This window comes from Cebus imitator, unplaced genomic scaffold (assembly GCF_001604975.1).
Source record: "Cebus imitator isolate Cc_AM_T3 unplaced genomic scaffold, Cebus_imitator-1.0 Scaffold117, whole genome shotgun sequence".
Lineage (NCBI taxonomy): Eukaryota > Metazoa > Chordata > Mammalia > Primates > Cebidae > Cebus > Cebus imitator.
This window is the reverse complement of record NW_016107432.1, coordinates 6094531-6111412: the sequence shown is the minus strand read 5'-3', so window position 1 is coordinate 6111412 and position 16882 is coordinate 6094531. Positions and strand designations below refer to the sequence as shown.

At 58.5% G+C, this 16882-nt stretch overlaps 1 protein-coding gene across 5 annotated transcripts in view; it reads left to right on the top strand.

Annotated features, from left to right (window-relative positions):
- Positions 1 to 16882, top strand: part of SORCS2 (sortilin related VPS10 domain containing receptor 2) — a 561689-nt gene that overhangs the window by 87530 nt on the left and 457277 nt on the right. Inside the window, exon 1 of one of the 5 annotated variants that reach the window (XM_037742207.1) lies at positions 10484 to 10675. The exons of the other annotated variants lie outside the window; for them this stretch is intronic. The gene's annotated coding sequence lies outside the window, so the exon portion shown is untranslated. Of the gene's footprint in view, positions 1 to 10483; positions 10676 to 16882 lie in introns of those variants that run through there. 5 annotated transcript variants of the gene reach the window in all.

Below are 16882 nucleotides of genomic sequence, written 5' to 3'. Positions count from 1 at the left end.
CACTGCCAGGCTCACCCAGCGGCGGGTGGTGGAGCTGGGATTCACACACTGCTGGGGGGTCTCGCCCTGTGGAACCCAGGCCTTTCATCAGCAAACATCACCCACTAAGATGTCCGTGCCAGGATGGCTGGGAAGGGGCCGTTTCAGCATCTGGGGAGGGAAGCCGAGGTAAAAATTCACTCATTCACCCATTCATTCATTCATTCATTTACCCATTCCCTCATTCCCTCATTCCTTCACTCATTCCCTCCCTCCTTCCCTAAACATGGAGTATCCCCCATGTTCCTGGCACCTTTCTAGGACACCGTGGTGAGCAAGGCCAGGTCGTCCCTGCCTCTTTGGGCTTCGTGTCCAGGGGGGAGGCAGACACTGAGCATGCATGTGTGATAGGACCTAGAGCGGCTGAGAGTTGGAAGGAGTTGCAGGACAATTTCCCTGCAGGGTGGTGTCAGGGAAAGAGTGATCTGAGGAGGAGAGGGTGCGCATGTAGGCAGTTCTTCCTGGGCTGCTTTACAGGGGAGCAGTGGGTGGGTGCTCGCTGGAAGCAAGGCTGGGCAAAGTGCCTGGCACTCAGTAGGGCTTCAGTAGATGTGAATGGAAAAGAGAGTGCTGGAAACTGCTGCAGAGCCTCAGGGCAGGGGTCTGCAGCGACTCCAGGTTCTCCAGCCCCTGGATCCGGAGTCTCAGCCATTCACTCCAGGGGTGGTGCCCCCCTGCAACTCTGGGGTCATTTCATTTGGGCCACTGCTTAGAGTTTTGCAAAGTGGTCTCTGGCTCTCTGCTGTGCCTGCCAGAGAGCGGGCTGACACTGGGTTGATGGCAGTTTCTGCAGCATGGGAGCTCAGACAAGCACTGTATGCTGGGCAGTTCAGGCCCGGGGTTTCCACCAAACATAGGTGGGGCCCATGCAGGAGATGGGAGCTGGCTCTGACCACAGCATTGGGGTGAGGGGTCCTAGGGAGAAAGGAGATGGAAGAGTGGGGCAGGACCGGAACTCGGGGAGCCTTGGATAGTTCTGGCTTCTCCTGTCCCTGCTGGGAGCCACTTAAGGATTTGGACCATGGGCACGAGGGATCTTTGGCACTTTGATCTTGTCCCTTGGCCTCTAGGAATCTGAGTTTGTCAGGTCCTTCATAGGCAGCCCTGATGGGACCAGCCGGGATGGGAACGTACAGTGTTGCCTCAGCGTCTGATCTGGGGAGACGTGAAGTGCATGATTCCGAGCCATCACGAGGTCAGAGGAACAGCGTGCAGGATTGAGCCCCGGGAGCCTGCGAACAGCCATGGAGGGGGCAGGACTGTGCCCCCTTCATTCAGGCACGCCGCTCCTTGCCCAGCCATTTCTGACTGGACAGGGCAGGAGGGCGTCCTGCTGAGGTGGATGCACGATTTCCCCATTCGGTTGTTTCTTTCAGAGTCTGGGAGGTATGAAGGGAAAGAGCTGAGGCTGAGGTCAGATGGCCTGTGTTCAGGTCCTGGCTTCCCTGCACACCCACTGCTTGGCCTCCGGCTCCTTCATCATCCTCCCTGAGCCTGTTTCCATGCCTGTGAAAAGAAACAAGCTGCTCACGGCCTTCAGTGCAGTGTCCGCACATAGTGGGTGCTCAAGAAACAGCTGCCGTTCACTGTGAGAACCCAGGACAATCTCGCTGTGCAGATCCCGGGAGAGCTGGAGGTGAAGGGGCCATGTCTGCCCATCCATTCATGTTCTGAAGTCTAGAGGGTGCCATGCCTTGGAGATCATACAGGCTGTTTATGGTAGAGATGTTTCTGGAACTCAGGTCAGCTGGCTCCTGGCTGCCATAACAGATTGCTGCAATCTGTGTGGCTCGAATCAGTGGGAATGTATCCTCTCCCAGTCCTGGGAGCCAGAAGTCTAAAATCCAGGGGTCCCATGGCTGTGCTCCCTCTGTAGCTCTGGGGGAAGATCATTCCGGCTCTTCCAGCTTCTGGTGGCCCCAGGTGTCCCCTGGCCTGTGACTGCATTGCATCACTCTCTGCCTTCGTCTCCACGTGGGTTTCTTTCCTGTCTGTCTCTTGTCAGGACACCTGTCATTGGATTTAAGGCCTGCCTTACTCACTTGGGACCATCTCCTCATATAGATATTATTTTTTTTGAGATGGAGTTTCACTCTTGTTGCCCAGGTTAGAGCGTAGTGGCAGGATCTCAGCTCACCACAACCTCTGCCTCCTGGGTTCAAGTGATTCTCATGCCTCAGCCTCCCGAGTAGCTGGGATTACAGGTGCCCGGCACCATGCCTGATTAATTTTTGTATTTTTAGTGGACATGGGGTTTCACTGTGTTGGCCAGGCTGGTCTCGAACTCCTGACCTCAGGTGATCCAGCTGTCTCGGCCTCCCAAAGTGCTGGGATTACAGGCTTGAGCCACTGCGCCCGGCCCCATCTCCTCCTGTTGACATCCTTCATTACAGCTTCGAAGATGCTTTTTCTTGATAAGGCCACATGGCAGGGTGTGGGCATGAGGGTGAAGGCCTGTCGTGTAGGAGGCCGCCATGCGGTCCCCCACGCTGCTCACTGCGTCATGCCCTGTGCAGCGGTGCATGGAGTGCCTGGCCACAGTGGGTGGTTGATTTGGATTTTCTGTTGAGAGCATGGTTTCCTCCCTGGAAGACATGGCCTCCGCCAGCTGAGGCTCCAGCCCCTCCCCCCTCACGCTTTCTGCTGTTTGGTGCCCAGCCCTGCCCTCCAGACAGCTGGCAGAGGGGATGGGGAGGCGCCTCTGCTCCCAGGAGGATTCTCCTGGGGCCTCGTCCTTCCTTCTCACCAGAGGACCAGACCACCAGCAGAAGCTTCCGGAGCACTGTGGGCCGAGTCAGATCCCTGTTCCTTTTAGTCTGGTGTGGGCTGCTGCGTCCGAGGCTGCAGGAGCGTGGGGACCCTGGGCTGCTCAGCAGAGCTGAATGAGTTCAGATGCTCCCGCTACGGGGCCTTTCTCTGATGCCGGGTGCAGCCCTGATTTAGGAGCCTGGCGTGAGGCCGACAGCCTGGGGTTGCAGTGCAGCTCGGAGGCCCGGCGCTGGGACCAGCGCCACCATTAATCAGCACCGTGGCCGGCACCATGCTCCGTGCCCTGCCGAGAGCCAGCTGCCCCGCCAGAGGCTCCCCGCCTGCCTCCCATCCATCTTCCCGGTGCCCCTTCATGGTGGGTGTAACTGTCACCATCCTTGCTGTCCTCCTCGTCCCCCTGCTGAGCTGGTAAACAGTCTCTTAGAGTCACCAGCTGGGTCCCCAGGCCTATGCTGGTCCTCACTGCATGACTTGGACCCTGAGTCTTCTCGAGTGGGAAGTGGGCACAGCCTCACGGTGCCTCCTAGGAAGGGGGAGATAGAGGATGCGGGAGCCTGCTCAGGCGGAGCCACTTCTGGAGAGAGTGAGCCTGTTGTGGGAGCAGCGGAATAGCCTGGGGAGGCCCCGGGGCTGGGCCGGGGAGCTGCCTGCTTGGGCCAGGATGGAGCAGGGTACAGGCGAAGGGAGATGCTCTGGAAGGCACCCACAAGGCCTGACATTGGAGATCCACCGTCCAAGGTTTCCAAGATAAAGGGGTGGCAGTTTGGCTGGGCCTGGCGCTGGAGGTGGGGCTGGTCCCAGGACCAGAAGAGACATGGCCACACTCAGTCCCCGGCCAACCCCTATATCTTACCGGTGGAGGACACAGGGCTGGGGAGGGATGTGCTCACATCTTGCATGAGGCAGCTGCAGCCCAGACTGGGAGCTGCCTCCTCCTCCAGGAAGCCTTCCTTTTTCTCTTCTGGGTTTCCAGGGTTCCCTTTGCTGGCCTGGGTCCAAAGGTACAAAAGTGAAAGAGAGCTGGGACTCGATCCTGGGCCTCCTGCAGCCTGGCACTTTCCCCACAGTGCCTTAGAGGTCGCATGTGTTCACAGGCCTCGGTTAACCAGAGCAGATAACTGAGGCAGACTGGGAGGGGTCTTGGGTCCCAGACTGTGGAGCCTGGGTGCTGCTTTTCAGGGTACAGGAGCCATGGAAGGTCACAAGAGGAGATTGTCCTGACGGAGCTTCGGCCGCTGAAAGTGAGTCTGAGTGAGGAGACACCAGGCGGCAGAGGCAGAGAGAGGGACCAGGGCCGCTGGCATGAATCTTTCTTGCATGAGGTGGCTGCAGCCCGGCCTGGGAGCTGCCTCCTCCTCCAGGAAGCCTTCCTTTCTCTCTTCTGGGTTTCCAGGGCTCCCTGGGCTGCCCTGGGTCACTGCCTTCCGTGTTGACTAGATCTGTGTACTCCCTGAGGGCAAGATTTGGGGTTCCCTTGGGGGGTCTCCTGCCTTGCCCAGTGAGGGGTACAAAGTGTCCTTAATGACAAACCAACTGAAAAATCCCAGATGAGAAAGATCAAGGACCCACTTGGGAAGAAGAGAAGGCTCTGGGTGCCACAGCCCTCGAGCAGCAGTCCACGAGGCCTCAGTGGCTGACTGGAGACCCTGGAAAAGGCGGGGTGTCCCAGAGGCTCTGAGGCTCCCAGGCAGCGGTACCCTGGCCCTCCTGGGTCCTCCCATCTGGGTGTGCCCTAGCGGGTGCTCAGCCTGACAGTCTCTCCTAGAAAGGTTCGAGCCAGGAATGGGAACCGTTCCTACTGGGAGCTGGGCATGGGGGCACGTCACCCTTGCCACGGCCCCAGGATGGGTGGGTGGGGAGACAGGAACCTTGTCTCTTTCGGCAGCAGGAGGCCCTGTGTCCCAGTCACTTGTGTTTAGCAGGAGGGAGCGTGTTCAGACGTGGGGCAGGGGCTTTGTGCCGTCATCGGGAGAAAGAGTCTAATTTTACAAGTTTAGAGTTCAGCCAGTGGATTGTTTGTGTCTTTTTTTTCAAGAAGGAGACGACAATACTGGCATTGACCGTCTTTAATTTGCCGTTTGACTGAACAGCTCAGCTCCTCAGTGGCTCTGGCTTATTGATCCCGTGCCGTGGGCGGGTGTGGGCCTGCGACTTCCTGAATGAGGGAATGGAGCGCCGCGGACAGATTCGATTCGTTTAAAGATGGTTTTTACTTGGAAGGAAAGGCTGTTTATTCTGCTATGGTACAAACTGTTTCCTGGTTTGGAGAAAAAGCATGTAAATGCTCCACATGCGGGCCCATCGGAGCCCACCCACGCTCTGAGCCTCTTCTGACAGCTTCGTGCAGCCCCTCTGGAATGGGAGAGCCCATTGCTGGCCCAGCCCTTGTTGGCAGAAAGGCAACTGAAAGCCAGCTCACGCCATGGGGCCTCCTCTGGTGATCTTACGGGACTCCCCAGGGGTTCATGCCATGTTTAAACACTCGAGAGCTTGGCTGCTTAATGTAGGAGTTTATCTGTGGGATGCGTGGAGACTCAGCCAGAACTGCTGCCCGCGTCCTCAGGATGAGCCCCTGAAGGAGCAGGCCAGCTGGACCACAAGAACTTGAACCTCATGCCACTCGGCGGTCTGAAATTCGGTGCCCTGCCGATACGTGCGGGCCCCACGGTCCCACCTCCATGGTGAACTTCTTCTGTTAGGGAGGCCAAGAGGGCACTGAGGGGCTCTGCATTTGTCAGCTGGGGCTGCTGTAAGGAAACAGCACAAACCAGGCAGTGCCAACAACAGAATTTTATTTCTCACGATCCTGGAGGCTGGAAGTCCAAGATCAGGGAGAGGCAGAACTGGCGTCTGGGGAGGACGGCTTCCTGGTTTGTAGATGGCAGCTTTTCCACTGCCTTCACTTGGCAGAGAGAGAGAGAGAGCGAGAGACCGTGTCCCCACTTCCTCTTCTAAGGCCACAGTCCTACTCGATTAAGGCCCTGCTCCTATGACCTCTGTAACCTCAATTACCTCCTGACAGCCCCCATCTCCAGATCTAGTCACATTGGCAGTGAGGGCATCAATACAGGAATTCGTGCAGGGGCTTGGGGAGGACACAGTGCAGTCCGTCCTCGGCATGAACCCTTTTTGCTTGAGGTGGCTGCCACTCAATCCAGGTACCACCTCCTCCAGGAAGCCTTCTGTCTTTCCTCTGGGTTACAGTGGTGTCTGTGCCACCTCCTCCAGTAAGCCTTCCTATCTTTCCTCTGGGTTTCCATGGGGTCTGTGTCATACTGCCTTGGGTCCAAGCCTTCTGGGTTGACTCTATTGACTAATCGGTCTTCCCCACTGGGCTTGGCACTAGATTTTAGGGGAGCTAGCAATGGGAAACACCTGTTCAGTTCATTCAGGTGTAGGTGAATATGGATGTCTGCCATCCAGGGAGCCCAGTTACAGTTGGGGAAACCTTATTCCAGTAGTTGGGTGCTTTCAGGGTTAGTGACTGTTGTTCCTTCCCCCTGGCCCTCCACAGATGGAGGTCTCTGTACCTGGAAGACCCCCTTTTGCCTTTGTCTGGCCCACTTCTCCCTGGGAATCAGTCTGGGGTTTCCTTCTCCAGGAAGCCTTCCTGGAGTTCACAGGTCAGAGCCCACTGTGCCATCTTTGACATCTTATATCTGTGTCTGGTCCCTTTCAGGCAAGGCCTGGCTGTCATCCCCTTTGCTTTGCAGAGCCTGCCACCCTGCCTGGCACTGAGTGGGTGCTCAATCATATCTGCTGATGGGATGCAGGCTCCTGGTGCCTGGAACAGTGCCGGCTGCTGGGGGCACCTGATACATGTTTGATGAATTGAATTCATCAAGGGCAGCAGTGTGGATTGGCAGCAGCTGCCACAGAGACCAAGCCGCAGTTAATAAAGCCCTCCCAGACCCGGGGCCCGGCTGAAATCTCACAATTTATGGAAAGCTTTTCATTATAACTCTGCGGGGAGCTCCCTCCAGGATTAGCATTTTTCAGACTCTCCTATCAGCAGCACTTTGAGGATGAAAGCTGTGAGCCACGGAGGCGGGCGTGGGGGAGCAGACACAGGCTGTTTGCACATCCCAAATAGAGACAGTGGGTGGCTGTGGCCCGTCCTCCCGAGGCGCTGCGGGACCTCACCCTGGCTCATGCTTCAAAGGACCCTTACAGCATTCTGCATTGCCATTGTCACCTGCAGCACCCTGCTCGCAGCCAGGGGACAAGGACAAGAGTCCCTTCCGATTGCCTGAAAAGCTGCCCTCTGAGTTGGCCCTGGCACTCCCAGGCTCCTAGGGAGGACACCTCATGGGAGGGCTGGGGAGACTTTCGCGGCCTCTGAGTGGCTCTGCTCCAGGGGAGTAATGTGGGGGGGCGGGAACTGCAGGCAGCTGAATGACCTGGGCTGGCAGGAAGCTATGGCTGACCCCAGGGGAGGCGGGTTCATGCCACATGGCCCAGTGCCCTATGTATTAGTCCGGACAACCTGCGGCAGCTCTTGTAACAAACACGTCTCAGTGTCTGACAAGCACCCGTCTCCTTGGCTGTCCTGTGGGCTGGCTGCCCCCTGAGTAGTCACCTGACATCTGGACCCCTTCTGCTGTGGGCTCTGCTATCTGTAAGCTTGACCTCAGTGTGTGGACAGCAAGGAAAACGCACACATGCTCCCACGGGGTGCTCAGGGCTTTGACTGTCCCCCAAATCCAGGGTCTTTTGGTGTGTGAGTCACAGGGGAACCTAGTTCACTTTTCCCTTCCAGGGTTTTTCTCTCTTTCCCATGCTGCCAACACAATCCTCCCTTCGTTTCCCCAGGTCTTTACACCCATTGCCCAGGTGGGGAAATCGAGGCCTAGAAAGGAAGAGGATCTCCAGTGACCCATACTCAGTGGGAGCATGGAGACTGGAACCCAGGTCTTTGAGCTCCCCAGGAGTGTTCCTCCTATCCCCTCATCCATGTGCACAAATGTGTGCATTGCGTATGTGCGTATATGTGTGTATGCGTGTTGAGGCGTGGAGGGCAGGGCTAGCTCTCAGATGATTTGTTGACGGTAATGACTGCAGAGGCTTCATTCATTCATTCATTCATTCATTCGGTGAACATGGTTGAGGGCCCGCTATGCTCCAGGCAGGGCTGAGGAGCCAGTGAGGACGGGGCAGACATAGTCCCTGCCTGGTTGGCGGGGGTAACCGTGCTTAAAGAATGAATTCCACTGTTCCTTACTTAATTGCCCCAACCGTGGTCACTGCTGGAAAGGAGACAGTGCTGGGGGCACGTTTTACCCTGGGTTGGGGAAGGCCTCTCCGAGGTGGGGACGTTTTAGGGATATGGGTAAGTGGAACACAGGACGTGGAGTCGGGGGACAGCATGTGCAAAGGTCCTGAGGTGGGAGGGACCCTGATGTCCGAGGCAGAGGCACCTGTGACATGAATAGAGGCAGGAGAAGGGGCTCTGACAGGGCAGCAGTGGGGGCAGAGCTGAGGCCACATAGCTGGTGAGAGGGATTTTCACTGAACAGCTGTGGGAGGCCAGGACAGGGTTTCAAAGCAGGACAGGGGCATAGTCATTTGCTTTTCACAAGAGCTCCATGGCTGCAGGTGCAGAGGGGCAGTGGAGCCTGGGAGGAGCCTTCACCTGGCTGGAGGGAGGCCTCTGCCGTCTACATCAGTGCTGGCGGTCGGGCCGGGGTGGGGGGCTGGTGGTGCCGTGAGTGGGGAGGCGTTCACCGTGAGGACTCCCAGGGTTCTGGCTCGGCGGTGGATGATGGTGCTCTTCCTGGGAGAGAGACATCATGTGGCATTTCGGGCCCTGGGCTGTGGGATCCAGGCCAGCGTTTCTTCTATAGCAGCGGAAATGCCTCAGCATGGGCGTCAGCACTTGGTCAACTGCGCGTGGGTCAGGGCTGCCTGCCAGGGAAGCCTGGGATGTGAGAGTCTCCAAGACAGGAGACATCAAGAAGGGGACCAAGATGCCACCAGCAAGTCCTGCGAGCCTGTCACCGTCTTATGTCTCATCTCTCCATCCCTCCTCCCATGTGATCCTTACCAGAGAATTCATCTTCATGGACACAGAAGCTGATATGCAAAGAGGAAGGTCTCCAGGGTTTTCCAAGGTCACCTGGCTCGTAAATGACACAGCTTGTTCCCATTCAAGTGGGACAAGCCCCTCAACCGTAAACGCCCCACAGTAAAGCTGGGGAGGCAGCCACGCAGGTCTCACAAGGCCAAGGCAGGGATGGTAGGAGGTGCGGTGGGGAGATGGTGGTCCTAACTGTGCCTGTTGTCTGGGGGAGGGTCTGTTGGGGCTGGCCCTGGAGGGGACCCTCATGGAAACCAGACCAGCCTCACCGAAACTGAGCTCGGCCTGGATCTCAGCTCTCCCCTGCTCATCTCCTGGAGAGGAAAGCTGGGTGGCCGCCTTGCAGTCCGTTCACCAAGGAGATTCCATCCCACAGCTTCCATCACTGCGCAGAGTGCTCGGAGATAAGAAAAACCCAGAGGGCTGATCTGGGCGTGGGACCTCGGCAGATGCACGGGTGTGGACCACAGTGGCGGGTGTGTTCACAGTTAGTGCGCTCCGGGGACCTGGGCTTGGCCTGGGCGGGAGGAATCCACGGATGTTCAGGGTGCACAGGAGTAAAAGGTTGTATTTCTTTGGGGTTCTCCTTTATTTATTTGCTCTTTTAACATTGGCTGCTGCTTGTGAAAGGGAGAGAAGACCTGCATCACTGACTGGGAGCAAATCTGAAGGTTCCGGGGGCTTTGGTGACATCTGTCTGCCTGTATCCAGCTGGGATGGCTGGAGTCGGCCAGGGTGGGGCTGGGGTCCTGGGTCGGACATCCCCTGCTGTTTTGAAGAAGTTGCCTGGGTGCCCGTGATGAAGAAGCCACGGCGCAGAGTGCACGCCCTGCCATGAATTTGGGCAGGGTGCTGAATTTTTTTCCAGAAGGCACTTATTAATTAGAAAGGAAAAATAGCCCACGCTTATTAGAAAATACAGAGAAGCAGAAAGAAGAGTAGTCCGTGCAGAGGGCGTCTGCTGGGTTGCCTCTGCAGATTTTTTTTTTTTGTCTTTTTCTATTTTTCTTTGTCTGTTGGGGAGTCTGTGACTTTGAAAACGGTGCTTGAGATGCCCCAGCCACCGCCTTTGTGTCCTGACTGACTTCCCTCTTGGCTTTCATCACACGAAATCTCACGCCCTCCTGCAGTCCTTGTAGACACAGCCTTGCGTAGCGCCGACATCCCCACGGAGTGGGTGTCCCAGAATGTCTCTATGAGCCCCCTGCTGTTGGTCATTTTTGGCTCCCCACGAGTTTGAACGCACCGTTTGCAGAGTTTAAGATCCTTTCCTTGGGAGAGATTCCTGGAAGTGGAGTCACTTGTTGAAGGTGGCGAATGGTTTTGGGGATCTGGGTAAAGCCAACCTCTTGCTTTCTGCAGGCGGAGATGACACAGACAGGTGGGCCGTGCTGGGGGACGCGGAGGTCTCCCCAGGCTGGTGGACACAGTTGGTGTCTTGGGTTCTGTACTGGTGGTCCTTACAGAGAGGGCCTCTCAGTGCGTGGTGCCAGGGATGGGCGGCTGCCTAGAGGCTTCCTTCGGTCACAGTAGGGCATGCCTGCATTGGCTCCTTCCAAACAAGTGTCTGTTACCGCTTTTGGTGATAACTTTGCAGCCAGGACGTGGCTATTCCGAGGCGCCGTCCAACAGGGCGCGTTTGGATGGTATCGCTTGCTGGGGTTCCTCCTTTCCACCAAGAGCGTGCTGGTGTCTCCAAATCATGGCAGTTCCCTTTGCCTTTGATGTTTATCCACACTCCCTGAGACTCTCCACGGCTCTAGCGGTGTGTTCTGCCTTCCGGGAGGTCAGGTATGACTGCAGCCAAAGTGGCCTTGGAGGCTGGGGAAGGGGTGGCTTCTGGTTAATCACGTCTCATCCGCTGAGAGTTCTGAGCACCCTACGTGCTCACGCGCCACCGATGCCTGACAATGAGGAGACACCCCATGAGGAATCAGTACCGGGGCGTGGAGGAGAGGAGGGTTCCTCTGGGCAGCTTTGGGGTGGAGCAGTTTCTAATAGAGGGTAAAACTGGGGCCAAGGCCTATTTGGGAGACAGATGTGAGAATGGGTGTCCTCTGGTGTAACCAGGACGGGGCTAGGGGGTGGAGGGAAGATGAGGCCGGGGGTGGGGCAGGAGGCTGTGTCTCCCCACAGCTGGCCTTCTGAGAGCTGGGACCTGCGGACCTTCAGATCGTCAGCGAGGCCTCTGACAGTGCCCGGAGCACTTACCCCAGGGAGCTCCTCCTCCATGCCTGGAGGTGTAGGGGGTGCTCTGGGACTCTGGAGGGAGGACTCTTTCTGTTCTCTGGGCCCAGCCAGTACTTGTCATGGGCAGATCCTCCTGGTTCACTTTCCCTCCCCGTCTCCCTCTCCTTATCCCTCCTCCCCTTCTGCCTCCCCCTCTTCCGCTTATCCTCTCCCTCCTCCCCAGCTCTCTTCTCCCCCACCTCGTCCCCCTCCACCCCCTCCTCCTCTCCCTCCTTCTCCTCCCTTTTATTTTCTCCCCCCTCTAGTTCCAGCCCCCTCTCCTCCCCTTCTCCTGCTCCTCCTCTCTCTCTCCTTCCCCTCCAGAGGAGACACCATTATGGCTGCCGGCACAATGAGGCGATTGTGCACAGCAGCCCCTCTGAGCCCGGGAACATGGCGGAGGCCTGATTTTCATGAATAATCAGACTCCCGGCCAGGACCGAAGCGGGCAGCACCTTGAGCTCCGCTGGCTGGCCAGGCGCGTTGCTTCTGGGCTTTGTCCTGGGATGAAGAGCCCCTGGCTGGGTGCCCCGCTCCTCAGCAAGGGAGTAGGGAGATGGGGCTGGCAGTGGAACCTAGGCGTTGCTTTAAGCCTCTCAGCCCTGGGAGCAGCCAAGAGGGGCCAGAGCCCTTGCCGGGAAGTGCTGGTGGGGGCTGGACTCCAGCCTCATGTCCTCGTCCTCTGGCCCTGTGCATGGGACCCCTGGAGGGAGCCCTGCTGTAGGCATCCATGGGGTTACTGGTGTGAATGGGACGGCACTCTCATCCTTGTGTTGCCACCATGTGGGGTGGGTCCTGCCCAGCACTGGATGTGACACCCACCATTTGAGAGGTGTGGCCTCCTGAGACTGGGCCTCACCTTCCTCACCTGTCCAGTGGGCATTCTCACACCTCTCCACCTGGGACTGGCCGGGCTGATGGAGCAGCATGCCCAGCACACAGTAGGTGCTCAGTGTGGATGAGGCCGAGTCAGCTGCTTTCCCATGGCCGGCTGATGGAGAAGCCAGGCGTGGGAGGCCTCCCTGAGAGTGACACATCAGAGCCAGAAGTCCTGGAGCAGAGCCCTGTGGGAGCTGTGTCGTGGCTGTGTGTGTGGCCGGGGGTCTGTGTTGGGGGCCACAGGGAGAAACGCGATGCCGGAAATTGGAATCCAGCCCCAGCCAGCCTGCCCTGCCTCTTCCTCTTGGCTACAGTGGCACCTGCTGGTTGCCCATGCTGACCTTGTTTCTGTAGCTCCTTGGGGTGCTCCCTCTGGGGTGCACCCACCTTCCTGGACACTCGTGAAAATACTCAGGAACCCCCGTCCCCCACTCTCACAGCCTGCAGGAGCTAGAAGTCTCTTTTCCCCCTCAGGGCAGGCGCTGTGCACAGACCGATTTTCTCACTGGCCTCTGACAAGCCTCATGTTAACGGGCAGATGCATGCCTTAGCAGGGTTTAGTGAGCTGACGCTGGGCTTGCTGGCAGCAAGCTCTGCCTCCTCTCCAGAGACCCTGAGGTGGGACTCCTGGGGTGCTGCAGGCACAACCCAAATTGCGGGCAGGGTGGCAGGGACAGAGTGTGGGGCCCTCTGTGAGACCCCACCTCTCCTCTCCCCACCCCACCCCACCGAGGACATGGGGTTCAGCCCTGGCGGAGGCCACTCACTCCTGCGGGGCACCAGTGGAGGGGGTGGCTACAAGCATGTACCTTGGGCAGCTAACCACATCGCTCCAAGCCGCAGTTTCCCCTACATCGCTTGGGAGTTAGAGTAGCCCCAGCCACTGAGAACTGCGGGGAGGGGTGAGCAACTTAATATTCACTGACACAGGGCCAGCACCAGGCCTGTTCTTTGCAGGTCAGCAGAGAAAACAGCAGACTCTTTCTGGAAGGGTGACACTCCCCCGCACCCATGTGGCTTCCCTCTATGGCTTGGTAGTCCTTGGATATTGGGGACAGAAGAGGCATGGGCGCCTCGACTCCCCAGCCCCCACTGGCTAAGGTCTGCATGCCCGGCCTGGTGTCCGAGGTGCCCAGGCCAGCTTTGTGCCCATCCCTCTTCCCAAGCCCCAGCATCTTCCGGTCTCCGGGGATTTGCGTGTGCTGACGAACACCTGGGACATGCATGCCATCTGTCTTCTCTCTCAGGACTTTGCCGACCTCTCTCCTCGGAGCGCCTGGGGGCTCCTCCCCACCTCCCCTGGATGCCTGTGGGTTCCCTCTCTGGGCATCTCCTCTGCGTTAGGTGGAGGGGCTGCGATTCCTCAGTATGGCCCCTTCCCTTCTTGGAGGGCAGAGGCCTGTCTGAGTCACTCTGGCACCCCCAACTCGGGGTTCCCCACTGTGCTCAGTACCCAGGAGGGGAAGTGGTGAGTGAGCCCCACAGTTGGTAGGGCTGCAGGGAAAAGCCACACCCGCTTCTGCCACTGCCTGGCCTCAGTCTGCAGCCCTGTCCCCTGCATGAATGCCACTTTTGTGTTTGTTCTGCAGGCCCCTGCCCCTCCCCCAGCCCCACCCCAGGGGTGCAGCTGGGTGGGGGATCGGAAGAGCTCTGGGGGTGGAGAGCCGACTCTGCTCCTTCCGTCCAGACAGCCTGGGCGCTAGGCATGCCCTGCCCCCTGCTGAGTCTCCCCGGTGAACAGGGGTGGGGCGGGGAGGGCTGTGCTCAGTGACAAGTTCCCTTCCTGTTCCCAAGTTCCAGGGCTCCTGTTCCTAGGTCCTTGTCTGAGGCTTCTGTAGGATAGGAGCTGTGCCGTGTGGTTCCCAGCCTGAGACCAAATTGCTGCCATGTAGAAGAGACTTAGACACGTCTCCTGGGACTCCAGGAGCAGGGCTGGCTCACACTCAGGCCTGCCTTGGCCAGCACCTTTGGGCCCGCGGTGCTGCCTGGGGGCATGGCATTGGGTAGAGCCAGGTGTCCGGGGCTCTGTGCTGGCCCCCCGTCCAGAGGGCTCAGGCCTGTCTGTGCTCTGGCCATGACTCTCTGTAAGGGCCTGAGAGTCTGTGGAGCGGAGAGCGACGCCCCGAGGCTGGCATCCGCCTGGTAGGCCACATCTGGATACCTGGGACCCTGCAGTTTTGTGCCTTGCTGGCCTGAGCTTGCTTCCAGGGCCTGAGCCGCCTCTTCCCCAGGCGCATCCTCCCAGAGTGGGCTGCACAGCCAGGGTGGGCACTTGGAGTCCCAGAGGTCGGCCAAGGCAGCGACGGGTGGGGGACAGAGGGAAACCGAGCATGGCCTTGGAGGCCATGTGCACCACAGGCAGGCAGGGTCCCCTGGGGTCCAGGACAGGACCATGGTGAGAAGAGAAAGGGGCAGCTTGGGGATACCGATTTGTACTGTTCCCCAGGGCCCTGTGCATATGAGGGCAAGGCACCCCAGCAGGGGTGAGTGAGGAAGGGTTGGGGTATTGGAAAGGGAGTATGGGAAATTAGAGGTGGGCCTTGTCTTTCCTGGGGTCTTAGTTTGGTTTCTGGGATGAATTCAGAGGCCAGGATGCCCTCACATCACGAGTGACAGTGCAGACTTTTCTGGAGAGGGTGCCGGGAGCTGCCTTCAGCTCTGATGGGTCAGAGACCCAGATAAGGGCGGAACTACTGACCGGGGTGCCCTGGCCGCTTTGGAGCAGGCTTCTCCGTGGGAACTACTGACTGGGGTGCCCTGGCCGCTTTGGAGCAGGCTTCTCTGTGGGAACTACTGACTGGGGTGCCCTGGCCGCTTTGGAGCAGGCTTCTCTGTGGGAACTACTGACTGGGGTGCCCTGGCCACTTTGGAGCAGGCTTCTCCGTGGACACCATGTCTCCTGGAGCCACTGTGGCTGTGAAGGACCCAGGTTTTTCCGGCTCCCACAGTGACCGGAGAGGGCTGCCTGTCTGATCTCCAGCAGCCATGCTGGAGCTTCTGCAGCGGCCATGCCGCTGGTGTCACGGAGGAGGAGGAAGCCAGCACTCCCGCCAGAGTGTAGGGAATGGGGCTCGTCTGTGCCAACCAAAGACCTGAGCAGACATGTGTGAGCCTGAGGTCCCCAGGCCCTGGCTGTGCCCTGGCCGGGTGCTCGGCCCCGGTTCTGCCCATGTCCTTGGGATCCTCGTGCTGCCATCTGGCGCCCCTCTCTGCAGAGCCTGGCGGAATCGGCCGGCAAGCCCGCCTCCATTCACACAAGTGTTTGTCCTCTTTTGGGACGAGGCTTGTGGGAAGATAATTAAAAGTGACCCAGCATCGCAGAGTTGTGCAAATTGCAGGATTAGTGGGGCATTAGCAGGAGGCCTCACAAAAGGGCTGCCCTGGCCCCGCCGCCCCCTCTTGGGTCCCCCAGCTGGGCACATAAAGGCCGGGGGTGGTGGCAAGACCGGAGGGGGAAGGAAAGCAGGAGGAATTAGCGTGAGGCGGATGAATAGGGACGCTTTACAGCCAGGGCGGCCTGGCTGGGACGGGGGGTGGGCACCCTGGCGGCCGGAGCCAGGCGAGGTGGGGGCCGAGGCTGCGAGCGGGTGTGGAATGCGTCTGAGTGGATGGCGGGCTGTGCCCTCCTGAGAAATCGGTGCTGCCAATCAGGCACGGCCCGCCGAGCAGCCGCCCAGGGCCGGATTCCAATCAGCTCTCCGGCTTGTCTCCCCTCAGATGGCTCTGCCTGTCAGTGGGGCTGAGTTCCTTTCTGTATGGATCGCATGGCCTCGGATAAATCTCTCGGAGACCATCTGGCCCGAAACATCAAAGAACAGCTGGAGAGATCTTCTTTCCTCATCCTTTTCAAAAACAAAGCGAAAGCACCCGCCCGCCCGTCTAGGAAGCGAGAGCATGTTAGGTCCCGGGGTGTTTTCTACTTGGTTGGTTTCTGTTCTTTCTTCTTAAAGGTGTATGGGAAGGGAGCGCGTCTTATCCCTGAAAGGCAGTGCTCACCCTAATTGTCTTATCATCTGAAAACAAGGGCGGTGGGGAAGCGGTGGTCCAGGCTGTGTCATCTTGATGGCCCGCGCCAGCGTCCCACACCGTTTTCCTGGGGCCTGCTGCCTGCGGGGCATTTCTGCTCCCTGGTACTTCAAGCTCTGAAACCGACGCCTAAGTGCTCTGTGTGTTCCCTTCTCACCGTCCAGCTGGGCACGTAGGCAGGAAAGCTGGCGATGGCCTCCATTTGTCCTTCTCCCAGAGTCCCCCTGACACCCACCCCTGCTCCAACTGCGGCTGCCTTCTGAGCTGAGGCAGCCAAATTCTAGCCGCTGCTGAGCTGTGACAGGCTGGAGTCAGGATTTGGTCAAAATGCTTTTTGTCCTTGGGCGTTGGTAAGACAACTAAAGCCTGGCGGAATCAGGGTGAGAGAGGATAATGGCATGCCCTCCACCTGCTGAGGGCTGGGAGGTGGAGCAGGCATTGTCCCACACTTTGTGGCCACTGATAAGTGAGTGATGCAGGAGCTGAGCTGGGTTCTTGCACTGAGGGTGCAGCGAAGGCCCCGTCACTGCCAGGAGAGCTTCCTGGAGGAGGTGGCCTAGGAGTGAGAGGTCTGGAGGGAGGAGTGAGGGTCTCATCCCTGGGATGGAGCAGGAAGTACTCTGGGCAGAAAAGTGGGCGGGGGGTGGGGGGTGCTTTCCTGGAAACCCAGCAGAGTCCAGAGTGGAGAGTAAAAGAAAGTGAAGGACTTCATGAACTCGCTGTGCAGTGACACAGAGAGATGTTCTTTGCCTCTCTAGCTTCTGCGCCACTCTCACCAAGCCCTGCTGAGCCTGTTCTGTGAAGTGAGGCACGCTGCCTCTGCTTTCAGTGAGGAAGCAGTGGAATTCATCCATGCCACCGTGG